Here is a 16,990-nt window from a genome sequence, read left to right as displayed (position 1 = left end):
GAGTTTTTGAACTTGAGCCCTAAAGCAATGTTGTAGAGTTTGAAAAACTCTCCAACTTTCATTTTGGGCATTTCTTCATTAGGGTTTTAGATTAATGTGAAATTTTACTTTACCAAGAGGTCCCTGCAATTTTCTAAATTTGCGCATAAGTCCTTGGGAAATCCTATTTCTCCTTCTTCTCTCTCTATTCTGCTTCTCCCTGGCGTCCCTTTTTTCCCCACCGGCGGCGCCTCTATCTGGGGGGATTTCCTCCCTGCCTCCCTCCCTCGGCGCGGCTACAGGCGGCGGCGCAGACGTGGGCGGGCGAGCCCGGGCCGCGGCCGGCGACGGCGTGCAGGCGTGCGAGCGCTGGAGGAGCCGCGGCGCGGTGGCTCGGCGTGGTCCCGCATGGGGGCAGCGAGGCCCCGCGCGTGGGGGACCTGGTGGTGGCCCGGCGCGCGCCGCGGGGAGTGGTTTGGCGCGGCGCGGGCCAAGGACGCGCGCGGCTCGGGTGTGCGCAGGAGCGGTCGGCGGCGCTGGAGCGGGTGCGGCACAGGCGCGCGTGCGCGGAGGGACCTACGGCGCGGCAAGGCCAGGGCGAGCGTGGGTCCGGCAGCAGGAGGAGGAGGAGTAGCAGGGAGCAGAGGGCCGTGGGTTGCTCTGTTCCGGCGGCAGACGGGAGGAGCAGGGAGTGGACGTGCGTGCAGCAGAAGCACACGCAAGGGAGTAGAGGAGCAGCAGAGGCAGGTTCGGCAGCAGCTTGTCTGCAAGCAGCATGGCGTCCAGGGCCTCCACCCATGGTTCGACCACGTCGAGTGCTCGGCGTGGGGCGGCTGAGGCCACGGATGGTGATGCGGCTACGCTTGTGGTGCGGCGAGCTCGGAAGGAGAAGCTATGCAGCGGCACGAGGCGGTCCGGGCGGAATTGGATGGGCGCGTCCGCGGGTGCGAGCGGGAGTGTTCTACCAGTGGCCGGCTCGGCTCAATTCCGCAAGCGTGTGCGCGTACAAGGCAACAGGCCACGCGCGAGCAGGTTGAGGGCCAGGGATGCAGGAGCAAAACGGGAGCGGTGTACAGGGGCTGCGGCCAGGCGCGGCGGCCCTGCGGGTGGCTGCGCAGACATGCCGGCAATGCACACAGAGGAGCAATCAGGTTGAAGAGGGTTTCTTCTTTTGCGAGCAGGAGCGTTCTGCCGGCTGTGCTTCTGCAGCACATGCGCGTGAGCAGAGGAGGCTTAGCCCATGAGCAGGAGGACCTTGAGGTTCACGGAGGAGTCGGCCTAGCGAACCAATCTGGCTCCATCGTCTCCTCCCATAAGTCCACGACGTCCAGCAGCTCCTATTCCTCATCGATCGCCCGAGCGAGACCACAACACCTCGAGGAAGCTCCTGAACCCCCTCATCGAGCTTCTTCGAACCCCTTCGCCGAAACATCGTCGCCGTGGCAAAGCCAACCGCCGTCACCACGGGTCACCGTGAGGAATACCCCTCCGGCCATCCTCCACCCACTACAATCCCCGGCGAGCTTCTTCGTCACCCGATGAACCTCTCCAGTCCCACCTCGCCGTCCCTCCCGTACCGGAACCTTGTCACCGTCGAGCACTTCTCACCGCCGATCCTATTCGCCGCGGGAATTCACTTTCCGCCCGTTCTCCTCCACAACCAAGGCTACCCCAAGGTTTTCCCTGACCCACTAAATCTTCTTAATGCCGGCGACCCCCTTTGCCGGAACATCGTCGTCTCCTTCCTATTCTCTATTTTCCCCGACCAGGGACTTAATTGCTTCGATTTAGAAGGTTCTAGGGTGTTCTCTGTAAAATTTCCAGAGCCTTCTTTATTTCAAATCAGTGAATTTCTACATTCCATAGAAATTCGTAAGAAATTCATAAAAATACAAAACCAGTTTTGTTTGAATCCTTAGGTCAAAATCTACAAGTTTTATGTTGTGATCTTGAGCTGAAAGTCTTTGATTTGTGGTCTAGGTTAAATATTAGGAAATGAATGCCTTATTTGTACCTTATGTTATATGCATGTGTTGTAGCTGAAAGGTAAATCATAGGATGTATGTCTCAAGTGGAGATGTGTGATATTTAGTTAATCCTTTCACACGAGTGTTCATATCCCTACCATCAAGACTTTGTCCTTGATTTGATTGCCGTTTCCTTAAGGTCCTTTTCGTATAAGGATCCTTGTTAGTTCATGTGCATCTGCTGCTTAGCTAATACATCTCTGCAGCTATGCTTCAGCATCGGCTATCAGCTCAGCCGCTAAGCATCCGTTTCCTTTGAGTCTATGATGTTTCTGTTTAACAGCTGTCAGCCGATGCATTTCTTTTGACATGCTTCTACCATCGGCTGGTTAGCTGATACGGTTGTTATCTTTCTAATGTCGGCTACTGCCGATACAATTCTTTTGTTCTGTCCTACATCGGCTGCACATAGTCGATGTATCGGAGGTGCACACACAATCTTACGATTCTTACTATCAGCCGATCCAAGCCGATTCTAGTTGTTTTCCATATCGGTCAAATATGGCCGATCAATCCTTAGTTTTCCCATCCTTATCCACACGCTTCTATCAGCCGATTTATCAGCTAGGAAATCGGCTATATATCTATCGGTCGCGTACCCTCAACCACACTCCAATCGGCTGCACATCTGTAGAACATGTCCCCATCGGCACAAACCCATCGGCCACATCCTCTTTAGTCTAAATCCGCACTTGTGGTCTCATCAGCCTAGTTTGATGTTAGTGTTCTGTTCCACCTAGTTCTTGTATTGGATGTAGTTTAGATGAACCCATCGGCTGCACGTCAATTGATTTTTGTGCTGACGTAATCAAGCCGATACACCCACACCTAGTTACCTAGGATAACACTTAAACACATCTCAATTAGGCACAGTCAGTGCAGAGTAGGATAATCAGCTACACGACTGATATGCCCCAGTAGATATAGGAGAACATTAAAGGTGAAGACCAGCTACACAGCCGACCCACCAATCGGCTGAACACGCCGAGGCCCAGACCGTACGGATCCATAGTTCGACTAGTCTACCAATACACCATCGGCTAGTTACTCGCACTAATCAACTAGCTATGCTGATACATCACTCGACTAGTTCAATCCGATGTGTAAATCGGCTAATATGCCGATTCACCGATCGACTAGTACGCGTACACAAATCGGCTATGTCGATGTGCACAGTGATCAGCTAGACATACGATCTAGATGGCATATCGGCTGCACCTGCTGAAACGCACCACCACAGATCGGCAAGTTAGCACAGTAAGAGTCTCTTTTAAGCACGGCCGATACAGCTTTAGCCAAACAACTAGCACCAGTAGACCTCCAATCGGCTAGACCTGATGCACATGAATCGGTTAAGACCAAGACCCATGCACCAACCAAATAGATAGACCAGAAACATGCTAATAATCCAATCGGCAAATCCTTCCTTGTTCTATCCTTGAAACACTATACCTTTAATATTCCTACCTCTATCAGTCGTTTTAACCTTAGGTGAACCCAAATCGGCTACTCCCCTCTGATCATACACAGAGACCGCTCCTGCCAATTTCTCTTCCAAACCGAAATCAGCAGATTTCCTAAAACTGTGTAGATAGCTCCCTCCTTAGCCAATTCTATCAGCTGAACCCTGTTGTTTCCAATCGGCTCTGTTGTAACCTTCAACGAATAGCCGATTTTAATTGGTTGTCCACCTAAAGCTCTATCCAAGTTTAGTTGCAAATCTTTTTGATTGTTATATGAGTAATATGTTAAATGAATGTTGGATTGCAACTTTATTGTGAAGTAAAATAGCTTTATGTGCACACTTTGAACATGATGTTTGCATTGCATGTAGATATGACTACTTCCGCAGACGGTACCTACGAGATCTCCCAGAAGTCTGCAGAGAATGTTTCTGAAGACCAAGGGAAGGTCACCAAGGGATTATCTGAAGCCCCGAACCAAAGTTCGGAAGATCTTAACTTTACTGACTCCAGCCCCACCAGTAAAGGCAAGCCCCGGACATAACCCACTACTTTATTTACACTGCAATCTATATCTATTTATATATTTCTATTCATTAAGTTCTTAGGAATTGCTTGGAACCCTAGTTGCATAATTCCAGGAACCGATGTACTGAACACTAGAACTTGAGTCCGAATAGCTGCTATGCTCATAGGACCGGTAGAAGCCGGGTGATTTCCTGTCACTCGCGCGATATAGGAGTTGTAATGTTTACATTCCTGTAATCACTATAAGGATGACGGACGGGATTTATGTGAAGTATCATGGTTGAGATGATACCCCGTCTGTGTTGAAGAACTTACTAAGGCCCCAATGTGTGGTAGCGGTGGTTAAGCGTTTGAAAGTACTAGCCACATGCCGTGAAATATGGTAAGCGGTAAGCCTAGTAACCAATCGGCCCGAGGAGTGGACATACCTCCCACCACTTGTACTTTGGTTTTTCCTGTTACTCGATTCGACGTGTGGGAATACGTGTTGCCAGGCAACCAGGAGTACGGTCATGTAGTCGCACTACAGGCGTATGTCCTGCACTTTGGAAGTGCGTATGGTCCTGCAGTCGCTTGTGGTGGATCTGATCCACAAGTCAGAATGAAAGGCAAACGGTTGCTTCGGAACAATCGTTGGATGTTCCAAGCGTGTGAGTTAGGTTTACCCTTGCAAGGCTGAAATTCGATTCGGGAATGTTCCGTTTCTCGCGGAGATTGAGACTGCTTGATCCCTTTACCACATAGAGTAACAAGAGCAATCTTATGATTAGTAATACTGAGGTATGCTGTAAAAAGGCTCTACCTTGCTTGAGTAGTTATAGGTGCTTACCTAGAATGGATAATCAACTAGAACCTGAAAGCTAAAAGTTGAAATTAAGGATCTACTCTTTGTTGCTTTTCAGCTGAAACTAAATCCAGAACCATTATAAGCCTTCATAAGTCTAGTTACATGGCTAAGTATACCATGAGACGGGTAAGCCTTGCTGAGTATTAGTATACTCAGCCTTGCTAGTTATATGTTTTTCAGGTAACGCCTTTGAAGACCCTACTCTTCCCCTGCCTTGGCCCTGTGCTCTTCCAGATGGTTGGTCCATGGAATGGGATCCGTCCCGGCCAACACTAATGATACCGAGTGATGTCGTGCCCGGGCTTAGCATGACATCCATCTTGACGACGTGTTGTAAATCATCGCGTATGTTTTCCGCTGCCAAAAACTATAACTTTAATAGTTTGTAATAATTTTACTAAATGTGGAACTTAGTACTACTTTTGGAAGCTCATGTAATGTAATTCCCTGTGATGTAAAATATGATGTGACTGTATCTCTGGACTCACCTTCGTGTGAGGTAACCTTATTCGATCCTGCAAGTTAGGTGGTTTCATCGGGACTCTACCCGACAGGGCAAGGGGTTACACCGTTTGAAGCACGTTGAAGCCCTTGAGAGAGGACTTGCGTCCTTGAGCCGGTGTAATTCAGGTTGGTTCTGCCACAGCCGGTGAGCCCCCTCGCCGGAATTTGATCGCCACCGATCGGCTTCCCTGTGTAGCCCGGCCAAGGACCCAATTGCAAGGATTTGAATCTTTCCAGGGGCCTTTCTGTAGAAAATCAGTACCCCCTCTCTAATTCAAATCAGTACCCCCTCTCTAATTCAAACTAGTTTTGTTGTGTTCCAGAAGTAGCTCTACAACTTTCGTTATTAAAGTGCAGTATGAAACAAAATATTTTTAGAGTTATTTTAAAGATTAGCAAAAGGGTATCTTGAGTATAACTTATGCATATTAGCTCTATTGTTTGTGAATTTTGGTGAGTAGCCTGTTTAGGGTATGAGTGAGCTTGTGTAAAAATATCATCTGCAGTAATGAACCCTAGCTTGAATTAATTTAAACTTATGCAAATCAAGCATGAAATGGTTTAAATTTATTCAAGCATGTTACTAAGGTTTTCATACTTAGATCTTTTTACCATGTGATGTTCTGCAATAGAGTAGTTCATAGTAAATCTTTCAAAAATTTATAACACTGTTTTGCTTAAGAATTGAATTTAAACTTGACATTTGAATTAAATTCAAATGCTTTAGTGTTTGTTTTTAGAAAATTATGAAAAATTCATAGTAAGCTCATCCATTAGGAATAAGCTTACTCACAAAAATACAAGACCATAGCCTTTATAGATTCCAAAATAAAAATCAAACTTGTTAACTTAATTCAATTAAATCAATTAACTTGATAATTGAATCAAAGTACACATGGTGGATTTGAATTCAAACTTCCTTCCTTATGAAAATATGTTTATCAATTGGTTGGATTGCAACTTTATCGTGAAGTAAAATTCTTAACCCAAGAACCATCTAATTTAAATTATTGCATATCATATAGAGTCAACGACACTCGACGACTGAGACTACGAGCTAGTCTCGGAACACGAGCAAGGGTTTTCTGAAGATCCTGCGAACGTCGCCGAGGTTATAACTGAAGCCCTGAACCAAAGTTCGAAAATCTTTGACATCACTGACCCTAGCCCCGCTAAGGAAGGCAAGCCCCGATGCATAACCCAGTACTTTAAAATACTACACTTATACAATTTTATACTTATGTATCTATATTATGCATTACGTCTACGAGTTGAAATGGAACCCTAGATGCATGAATCCTAGTAACCTATGTATTGAGCCTGAATCCATATCGAATAGATGCTCTGCTAATAGGACCGGCAGAAGTCGAGTGATTTCCTGTCACTCGCGCGATATAGGAGTTGCATGTTTACGATTCTGCAATCACTATAAGGATGATGGAAGGGGTCATGTGCAATATCATGATTTGGAAGGTTACCCCGTCTGTGTTAATAAAAGTTGATAAGGTCGCAGTGTGTGGTAGCTGCGGTTAAGCGTTTGAAAGTACTAGCCACATGCCGTGAAATATGGAAAGCGGTAAGCCTAGTAACCAATCGGCCCAAGGAGTGGACATACGTCCCACCACTTGTAATTTGGTTTTTCACACGCACCGACATGCGGCAGTACGTTCCGCGCAGCGGACAGGAGTACGGTCATGTAGTCACGCTACACACGTATGTCCTGCACATTGGTTGTGCGTATGGTCCTACAGTCGCTTGTGGTGGTCCTGATCCACGAGTCGGAATAAAAGGCAAACGGTTGCTTTGGAATGATCATTGGATATTCCAAGCGTGTGAGTTAGGTTTACCCTTGCAAGGTTATGAAACTCGATTCGGAATCATCCGTTTCTCGTGAAGATTGAGACTGCTTATTCCTTCTACCACATAGAGTAAGAACAGCAACGAATGTTGAAATAATCTTGATGGATGCTAATCTCTACCTTGCTTGTCTAGTATAGGTGCTTACCTAGAATGGTTAATGCAACTAGAAGCTGAAAGCTAAAACATGAAAGTTAGATCATACTCTTTGTTGCTTTTCAGCTGAAATTAAACCCAGAACCATTACAAGCCATCATAAGTATACCATGACACGGGTAAGTCTTGCTAAGTATTAGCATACTCAGTCTTGCTAGTCAATTTTTCAGGTATGACCGGTGTAAGCCAAACGGATAGTCCAGCATGGCCATTTTCTGTTCCATTTGGCTGGTCCGTGGAGTGGGATCCGTCCCCGGCTGGCAATGACCCTCCGGAATGACGCCATGTTTCGGGCTGAGCATGGTGTCAACTTTCGCGATGTGTGTAGTCGCGAGTTAATTTTTCTTCCGCTGTTACTCTGGCACAAGCTTGTTTAGCTTGTTGTTTTAAACAATGTCTGTTTAAGTTACTTTACATTTTGAAACCAGTTTGTAATAATGTTTAATTATTCTGTGGACTAAAAGTTTGTGAGCTGTGGTGTGATTGTAAACTCGCCTTCGTGCGAGGTAAACCTATTTCGATCCTGTTGAACCGTGGTTGTATCGGGTGGTGACCCGATAGACCAATGGGTTGTTCCGTTTGAAGTGCGTTGAGTTATGATCGCCTGTATAGCGATGACTAGCGTGCTTGAGCCGGAATAATTCAGGCGGTTCTGCCATATTTTCTCTATTTCTGCAATTTAGCTTATTCTTCTTGTGAGGAATAGAATTTGCATTTGAAAGCACATCGACTAGATCATGAATTCCAAATTCTTTTAGCCTTGCTTTGTTCCTCATACATTGTTGGAGGCGCTCCACTTCATATGAATGCAATGGTTGTTCTGATGAGAGAAAAAAATGAGCAACAGATTACTATTGATAACTCTGCTTGCCGCATTACATGATTTTGAAATTTATAACAGCACATGCAAAATATTCACATAAACAGGAAATATATTCAGAAGTGAGTTAAGTAGAGGACGGCACCTGCCGCTACTGGTCGATGTTATTGTGGTTTCTTGGCTGGAAACTTTGCACGACCAGGAGCCATCTTGCCCAATGTTGGATGGAAAACATAAAGTTATGTTAAATGTAAACAAAAAAATATAGAAAGCTACTTTAAGAAAAAAGCTCGTAGTAAATAGCAAAGCTGAACACAAATAGTACTTGTTTATTTTACTGCATGTTCATAGCATGATCCAGGACATTTTATTATTCCATTTATTGTAAGTCGAGAAGCAGGAGGAAAACACAAATAAGCATAGCATCAGATAGCCAATCACATGCAGTACCTAGAAAAGCCTATTGGAACTTAAGTACATGGTGCTGCTTACATCATACAATTTTGACAGAAAAAAACATAGTGAAGATTAGTTTTAGAATAAAAAGAAGGGGGCACACAGCAGAAAAGAACATCACAAGCATAGTCACACCAATCGTAGAAGGGGGAGGGGCACAGCTCCCACCTGCAGCACCCCTACAGATCAGCTAATCGTAGAAGGGGGAGGGGCACAGCTCCTTGCCCTCACCAATCGTAGCAGGGGGAGGGGTGTGGCTCCTCCTAGACCTCACCAATCAATAGCAACATGAGGAGGTGAGCAGCAGGACTCAAATGACAGGAGCAGGAGGCAAACAGCAGGATTCAACCAATTGTAGCAGGGGGAGGGAGCAGCTCCTTACCCTCACAAATCATAGCAGGGGGAGGGGCGCGGCTTCTCCCAGCCCTCTCCAATCGACGGCAGCACGAGGAGGTGAGCAATAGAGGTGACCAGCCTACGAGGAGCGCGCCTCCTAGCCCTCTCCAATCGACAGCAGCACAAGGAGGCGAGCAACCGAGGTGACCAGCCTAGGAGGGGCGCGCCTCCCAGCCCTTTCCAATCGACGGCAGCACCAGGAGGCGAGCTGCAGAGGCAAACCGGCCTTAGGAGGAGGATCGAGGAGACGAGCTGCAGCTGGATGGATGGATTTGGGACAAGGAGCCGAGCTGCAGCTGCAGAGTCATGTGTGGTGGCGGCTGGATGGATTTGGGGCCGAAACAAGCTAGGGTTGGGACTGGTAAATGTATAAGCACCTGAATTCTGAGGCGGGATAAGATTTGGGCTAGGCGGGAGGTGAATTTTGACAAGGCGGGATGAGATTTGGGGCCACGCGGGAGGCGGGACCATGGGCAGTGACATTTTGGAAAGGTGGGAAAAATGACTGTTATTTGACGCGCGGGCTCTCAATTTATTTTAACAACGTACATATAAACTTTTGATTTAAAGAAGAGGCAATATATACTTCAAAATAATTGCATCCTTTTTGGTTAAGTCACCAACTACCAATATGGATGAGCATTATCACAATTATTATGTTTTATAAGGAACATATATGATTAAATTGTCTCATGTCCGCCTCGAATAGTTATTGTGGTAGCAATCGAGGTGTTATGCCCTCCACTAACTATACCGTGGTAGGAACAATTTAACGGTCACATTCATCATTGATAACAAGAGTAAGACAATTTGAACTAACAAAAAAGTGGATATAACATGAATTGATACATGCATGATGAATTTCACTTTAAATTGGCACACAACTTAATTAAGAGTAAAGGGAATTTGAATTCACACATACGTGAACTAAAGGTATAGTCGATTTGAACCCACACATACTTGAATTAAGGGTAAAACCAATTTAAGTTCACACACATACTTGAATTAAGAGTAAGCTAATTTGAATGCACACATACTTCAATGAAGAGTAAGTCAATTTGAATTCATTCGTACTTGAATTAATAGTAAGTCAATTTGTTTCAATTTGTTGAAAGACTACCAATTTGAAATCACATATTCTTGGAGTAAGAGTGTGCCAATTTGAATTCACACATACTTGAATTAAGAGTTGTTCGATTTGAATTCACCATAATTGAAATAAAGGGTAAGCCAATTTGAATTCACAAATACTTGAATTAAGAGTAAGGCAATTTGTTTCATAAAAAAATCAATGGATTTGGCAAAATTTATACTCTATAAAATAATTTCTTCATTTTGGACTCTATAAAGTTTTGGCAGCATATCCCTTTAAATGTTTGAAATTTTATAATTTGGCAGCATGTTGCTTTGAAAATTTCAAATTTTACAAAATTTGGCAGCATGTTCCCTCAAATATTTCAAATTTTACACAGTTTGCATCATATCCATATGACAATAATATTGTGCAGCACAAACTCAATTCCATGATAATAATATTGTGCAGCACAAACTCAATTCCATAAAAATACAACATTAGAAGATACAGCTTGCCGCTCTAGTGCTCGTCCATATTTTTACCAGGTGCTCTACCCTTGCAAGCTTCTATGTTCTAAATTGGAAATGGCTATTCGGCATCACTGTCAACCTCATTTGTGGCACCTTCTTCAGCATCACTGCAGTACTCAACAATCGTGACATCTTCTTCTTCACTATCTCTCTCATGCACTTCTTGACATTTTCCTTTTAGCAATTTTGCCATTTCAGCAGCTTCAATAGTAAGACCTTGTTCATCATCTCTACTTAAAGGCTTCTCATATACAATGTCAGAAACCCTTTGCCGGATACCATTCTCTTCACAACACTCATCTTCTTGATGTGCAGGAGCATTATGTTGTGTAGCTTCATTTTCACTAGATGCCTATGCTCAAACGTCTAAAAAACATACCAACTTTTACCCAATTTTGTGTCTGCCAAATAGAAGACCTTTCTTGCTTGAGTGGCCAGAATATAGGGATCATTTTTTGTACCATAGACTTCCAAAATTAATGCTTTTAAAAAAGCCATCATCTTTAAGTTCAGTCTTCTTCCCGTCCAATTTAAATCAGTCACATTTAAATAAAACAACAGATCTATCATCAAAATTATAATTTAACTGAATGATCTCTCTTAAGGTTCCAAAAAAATCAATTTCCTGACCGTTATGTGTACCTGGTGTAGTTACTCCACTATTTTGTATCTTTCGATGTTTGTCACGATCAACAGTGTTAAACCGCACTCCATTCACTATGCATGAGGAGTATTTTCTAACTCTGAATTCAGGACCACAAGCCAAGGAAAATAGATCATCATCAACCTCTTCTTGATTTATATTCCGCAACCTCAGGATCTGCCACATGCAACACAGACATATCAGACTCTATAGCGCAAAAATAGCATAAAAAGATTTGAATTACAACTAACATGGTTCCTGAACCAAGTCTGGAATCCCTGCTGCAAAGTTCTTTCAATGTTAGGCAGCCCTTCCCTCTCTAATTCATCTCTGAATATTCTGCAATTTAGAAGCAATGATAGCATACCTCGTATATATTTGTCGAAGGTAGCTTGTAAAACTATGAATACAATAAAGAATATACCTCACATATTTGTCAACCTGACTACAATTGTTTAGAACATACCATACCATTTGATCAATGGCACTATCATCATACACTAGTTCACGAGCAGAGGTGAAATTAACTCCATGTCCAAAAACATCAACATTGTAGGCTTCCTCATTAGAAAACCCTTTATTTCTTGATTCCCGATTAAATCTTGTTTCTACATCGTCCATGTATTTACAGCAAAATGTCAAGTACTCATCTGTAATATAAGCCTCAGCAATTGAGCCTTCTGGTCGCGCCCTATTCCTCACATAGCGCTTCAAAGTATACAACCACCTTTCAATTGGGTACATCCAACCATATTGCAGAGGACCTCATAGCAATGCTTCATCAGGTAGATGTACAGCTAGGTGTACCATCACATCAAAGAAAGCCAGGCGAAATATTTTCTCAAGTTTTACCAAAAATATTGGGATTTCTTTCTTCATTTCAGCCAACACATCCTTGTTAAGAATTCTGCTACACAAGTCCCTAAAAAATTTGCCCAACTCAGCTAGAGCCTCATAAATATCCCTGTCCAAAAATCCTCTCATGGCAGCTGGTAATATTCTTTGTAGAAGAATATGACAATCATGTGTTTTGAGCCCTTGTAACCTGGTTCCCTCAGCATTTACACATCTTGATATGTTGGAGGCAAATCCATCTGGAAACTTCACCTCTCGTAAAAAATCACAAAATATCTCTAAATTGTAGCTCCTTTCGAATACCCAAATCTTTCGGATCAAGCCTAGCTTTAACTGTGTCCTTTGTCTTCCCAGGTATATTGAGAATTGTCCCAATCAAGTTCTTGCATATATTTTTCTCAATATGCATGATATCAAGATTATGTCTCAGTTTCAAATTCTTCCAATATGGTAACTTCCATAAACTAACCATCCGACTCCAAACTACCACCTCATCCTTGTCCATATCAGAATGCTTCCTTTTCCTATTTCCTTGTTGCTTCCCAAGCCTAACATGTTTAACTCTCTCTAGTTCAGCCATCAACTCTTCTATAGAGAATTTACTTGGCGAATCATTGCTTTCATGAAGACCAACAAATTCATTATTTCTATGCAAGCGATGTCCCTTTTAAATGAAATGAAAATGCCCAAAATAACCAATTTTGCTCCTCAATCTGTATGAAAGAGGGTGCTTGTCACAATGAATACATGCAAAATAGCCTTTTGTTGTACGCCCTGAAAGAGTGCTCAAAGCTGGGTAACCGTGGATGCACCACAAAACTGCAGCACGAAGGTTAAACTTTTTTCCACTTAGAGCATCATAAGTACGTACACTTGTCCAAAGCTCATGTAAATCTTCTATAAGAGGTTCTAAAAATACATCAAAGTCCTTTCCAGGTGATGCAGGACCAGGAATAAGCAAAGCCATGATGAAATTTGTCTCATCCATGCACATCCAAGGTGGAAGGTTATATGGCACAACAAGTACAGGCCACATGCTGTATTTGGTGTTTTTTTTCTGAAAAAGGGTTAAATCCATTAGTAGCTAGTCCAAGTCTAACATTTCTAGCATCTTTTGCAAAATCTGGATATTGTCTGTCAAAATCTTGCCATACCTCACCATCAGCAGGGTGACTCATTTCCTTCTCCTTAGGATTTCGCTTTAGCTTGTGCCACTATGCTTGTTTTGCTGCTTCTTTGTTCACAAACATCCTTTGTAGCCTAGGTATCAAAGGAAAATGGCGTAGCACTTTCTGTGGGATCTTCTTTCTTTCAGCATCAACCCATCTTGAGAGACCACAAACAAGGCAATTGTCAAGCTTGGCATATTTCTTTCTGAAGAGCACACAATTATTGTAGCACACATGTATCGATTCATACCCAAGACCTAATTCCTTTAAAAGAGTCTTTGCTTCATAATATGATTTAGGGAGTGTATTGCATTCTGGGAAAGCATTAGACAAAAGCTTTACCACAAAGGTCAACTTTGAAAATTTAGTACAACCTGGATAAAGCTGACGCTTGGCCTCTTTCATCACTATTTTGAAAAATGACCCATTGTCACTAGGTTCTGCATCATTCTAATATTCACCATCTTCTTTATCTTTCTCTATGTTGTGTAAGACTTGTAACAACTCATTAAAATTACCATCACTATAGTTGTCGTGCTCATTCATACCCAACTCTTGTAAAGAATCATATTCATGCACCTCAACAGAATGCTCATTAGCATAGACATCAAAGTTCTCTCCATGATGAATCCATCGAGTGTATGTACTTTGCATGCTATTCATCAATATATGCCTCTCCACAAGAGCTTGATGCTGGTACTTCTGATTAAGACATCTACTGCATGGGCATAAAATTTCTTCATCCTCTCCAAATTTCCCATGAATGAAGCTCATAAATTCTTTGACACCGTTGATGTAATCTTGAGAAAACAGTCTTGCATGCACCCATCTTCTATCCATCTAATCAAGCATTGTAAAGAAACTTAAATCAACAAGTCTGCCTCTAGATATATAAGCTAAATCCAAGTATAGGTTATAGTTATTGAAGAAAAAGTACCTTGGCTGCCAAATTTGTGCAGAGCAAACAATGTAATGATCAGTTCAAACACATTCCCACGGGTCGCATTTAGAAACCCATCAGCTGCAACCAAAATTTTTATAAAGTTCAGTAAGCATTTGCAGTGATCCAAGAATGCATAAACAACAGTAACTATATGCAAGCAAAATTGTTTGTACTAGGCCTATTAGAGTCAAAACAAACACCCATGCCTGCAGATTGCAATGTCGCATCTATCCAACGATTACAATCTTCAATCTTTTTCTAGACGGTCTCTACTAGCGACAACAGCATCTATACTACTAATACAAAGATTGAATGTCTGAACCAATAAATCATTCCATCAGCAATATATTTACTCAAAGTACAGGTGAAACATACAAAGATTGCGTACCTGGGGGCTGAAGCAGGGGAGAGGAGAGGAGCTCTACAGGAGGCGTGTGGAGATGAGCTCTGTAGGACAGGGCGAGCGCCGGCGGAGGCCACCTGCGCCTACCGCCTAGGGAACCACCGGTGGAGGCTGCCTCCCCCTCGATGAACAGAGTAGGACACCCGTAGATTAGAGGAGATGAGCACCTGGGTGAGCAGAGGCGACGACACGAGAGGAGCTCAGCCAGCAGAGGGGAGGAGCGCGCGGTGGAGCGCCCCTGCGCCTGCCGCCTGGGGAACCGCCGACGGAGGCTGCCTGCCACTTGGTGAGTAGAGGAGGACGCCTGCAGAGGAGATGAGCGCCTGGGTGAGCAGAGGCTAGGAGAGGAGAGGAGCTCGGCCAGCAGAGGGGAGAAGCGTAGTGGAGCGCCCTGCACCGGGCAAGATGATCGGGAGGCGGCGGCAGCTGAACCTCGAAGGCACAAAGGTGCTTGTAGGCAAGATTTTGCAGCAATGGCGGCCGTCGTTGCGGCACCGGAGGCTTCAGGAGCGGCAGCGCACGAAGATGGGGAATGGAGCGGAGCCTATCTGCTCGATTGGGTCTGGAGTAGTTAAATGACTAAATAATAACTGTATAAATAAATCCGAGACATCTGTTTTTCACAACGATGTAGGCGTCTCAGCGGTTAAGTTGCGTGGAGATGTTTTCCTGAGGTTGTTGGTTGGATTCTGGCTTTGCTTGTTTTATTTTTCTCCATTTTTCTTATTAAGATAAAACAAACATGGCGTGCTGTTTAGACCAATGCTGGAGGCTGACTGAGTGGTAAAGTGCGTCATCTCCTTGGATGAAGTTGCAGGTTCGAATATCACTTGAGAAATTTTTATTTTTATTAGGCCTACGTGATGTTTAGGAGTTTGTTTAGATCTGCATTCAATTATAGTCTCATTTTTTATTTTTATGAGTTTTAAAACCAATATCTTAAAAGATCAAATATTGTAATGGTTTTAATCTTGGATCCAACACTACCATGACGAATTCAAGTTTGTCACCATGGTATTAGTATAGATGAGCAAATCCATGATGTTTTCATACTAGATTATCACGGTTTCGACTATTTCATCATAAATTATGGGCTGGATAGCCCGCCAATGCAAATCTGTGATGAAAATTTGATAATCGTCACTGATGGTACCATATTCATGATGATTTGTCAATCCGTCACCGCAAGTATTTCTTGTAGTGTGCGCTCTGCTTCCTTCGAATTTTCAGCCCACGTTCCGCATTCGAGCCCTCTTCTGCTGTTCCCTGAACTGAGCCCTTGTTCTCCTTGCACAAAGCCCCCAACCTGGTTCCTCGGTGAGAGTGGCGTGACCGAAGCCGTCTTCATCGAGATGGTCCGCCGAGGGCAGATTGCTGCCAACCAAGCTTGCCCCCCGAAGGCTGGTGAGACCTCAGCCCATCTGGAGAAAGATGAGGTCATCATCTTTCGTGACTTCTTCACCGCCGGTCTTCGCTTTCCCTTTGATCCAGTGGTTGTGGACACCCTCCGGCTCCACAACATGTTTCTTCATCAACTGACGCCCAACTCTATTGCGTGTCTCAACCTTTACTTCTTGCTGGCGAAGACCTGCTGCTTCCAGCCATCAGCTGAAGACTTCGCCTTCATCCACCACGTGCACTATCATCCCAAGGTGATCGCTATGATGGCTGCTGCTGGTACTGAAGGTGAAGCTGAAGCCCAATACGGTTTCTACAATTTTACCTACAAGGAGATAGTTTCCACCCCCGTCACAACTTACAAGAACAAGTGGCCTTCAGATTGGACCTCATTCTAGTTTTACCACAAGGTTCCGCTGGAGGTGGCCACCCAAAGCCACCCCCTCATCACTAACAAGATCCAAAATTGGGGCGATACTCCACAAGTGGATGTCGAAGATACAGCCGCTTGGCCTTCTTGGCCATGCTTTGGGAGGTGTAGAAAGTCTACGGCACCCATGACATGCCGCTATTGGCCGTTGAAGGCTGGCTGGTCCATAAAGGCCTAGTTACTGGAAGCGCAGTTGTTCGGAGGAATTCCCTTGCTAGACTTCGCTGCTTCCTTCAATCTTCAAAGACATCATGAGTATGCTTCTTTTTTTGTGCACATTGCATTTTCTCTTACGCTTTGTTCCGTATTATGATATTAGTTTCTCGTGCAGAAATTAACACGAACTCCATGGAGAGTTGGGCCGACGACATTATGGGGGCCGAATGCATCAGTGAATACAAGGCAATTTTGTAGAAGTTGGGCGGGACTCGCACAAATTGTGTGTTCCAAGCCTTCGGGATCGAGGCCCAACAACGTGTTGCTACTATCAAGCACCAGGCCACCGAGGAGA

At 44.1% G+C, this 16,990-nt stretch overlaps 1 pseudogene; it reads right to left on the bottom strand.

Moving 5' to 3' along the window:
* The window catches only part of LOC112880914, a 33,212-nt pseudogene extending 21,310 nt beyond the window's left edge, over nt 1-11,902 (bottom strand).
* Between the last annotated feature and the right edge of the window lie 5,088 nt (nt 11,903-16,990).

This window comes from Panicum hallii, chromosome 2, assembly GCF_002211085.1.
Source record: "Panicum hallii strain FIL2 chromosome 2, PHallii_v3.1, whole genome shotgun sequence".
Classification (NCBI taxonomy): Eukaryota; Viridiplantae; Streptophyta; class Magnoliopsida; order Poales; family Poaceae; genus Panicum; species Panicum hallii.
Note: the sequence above shows the minus strand (reverse complement) of the source record. Positions and strands in the feature narration are given on the sequence as shown.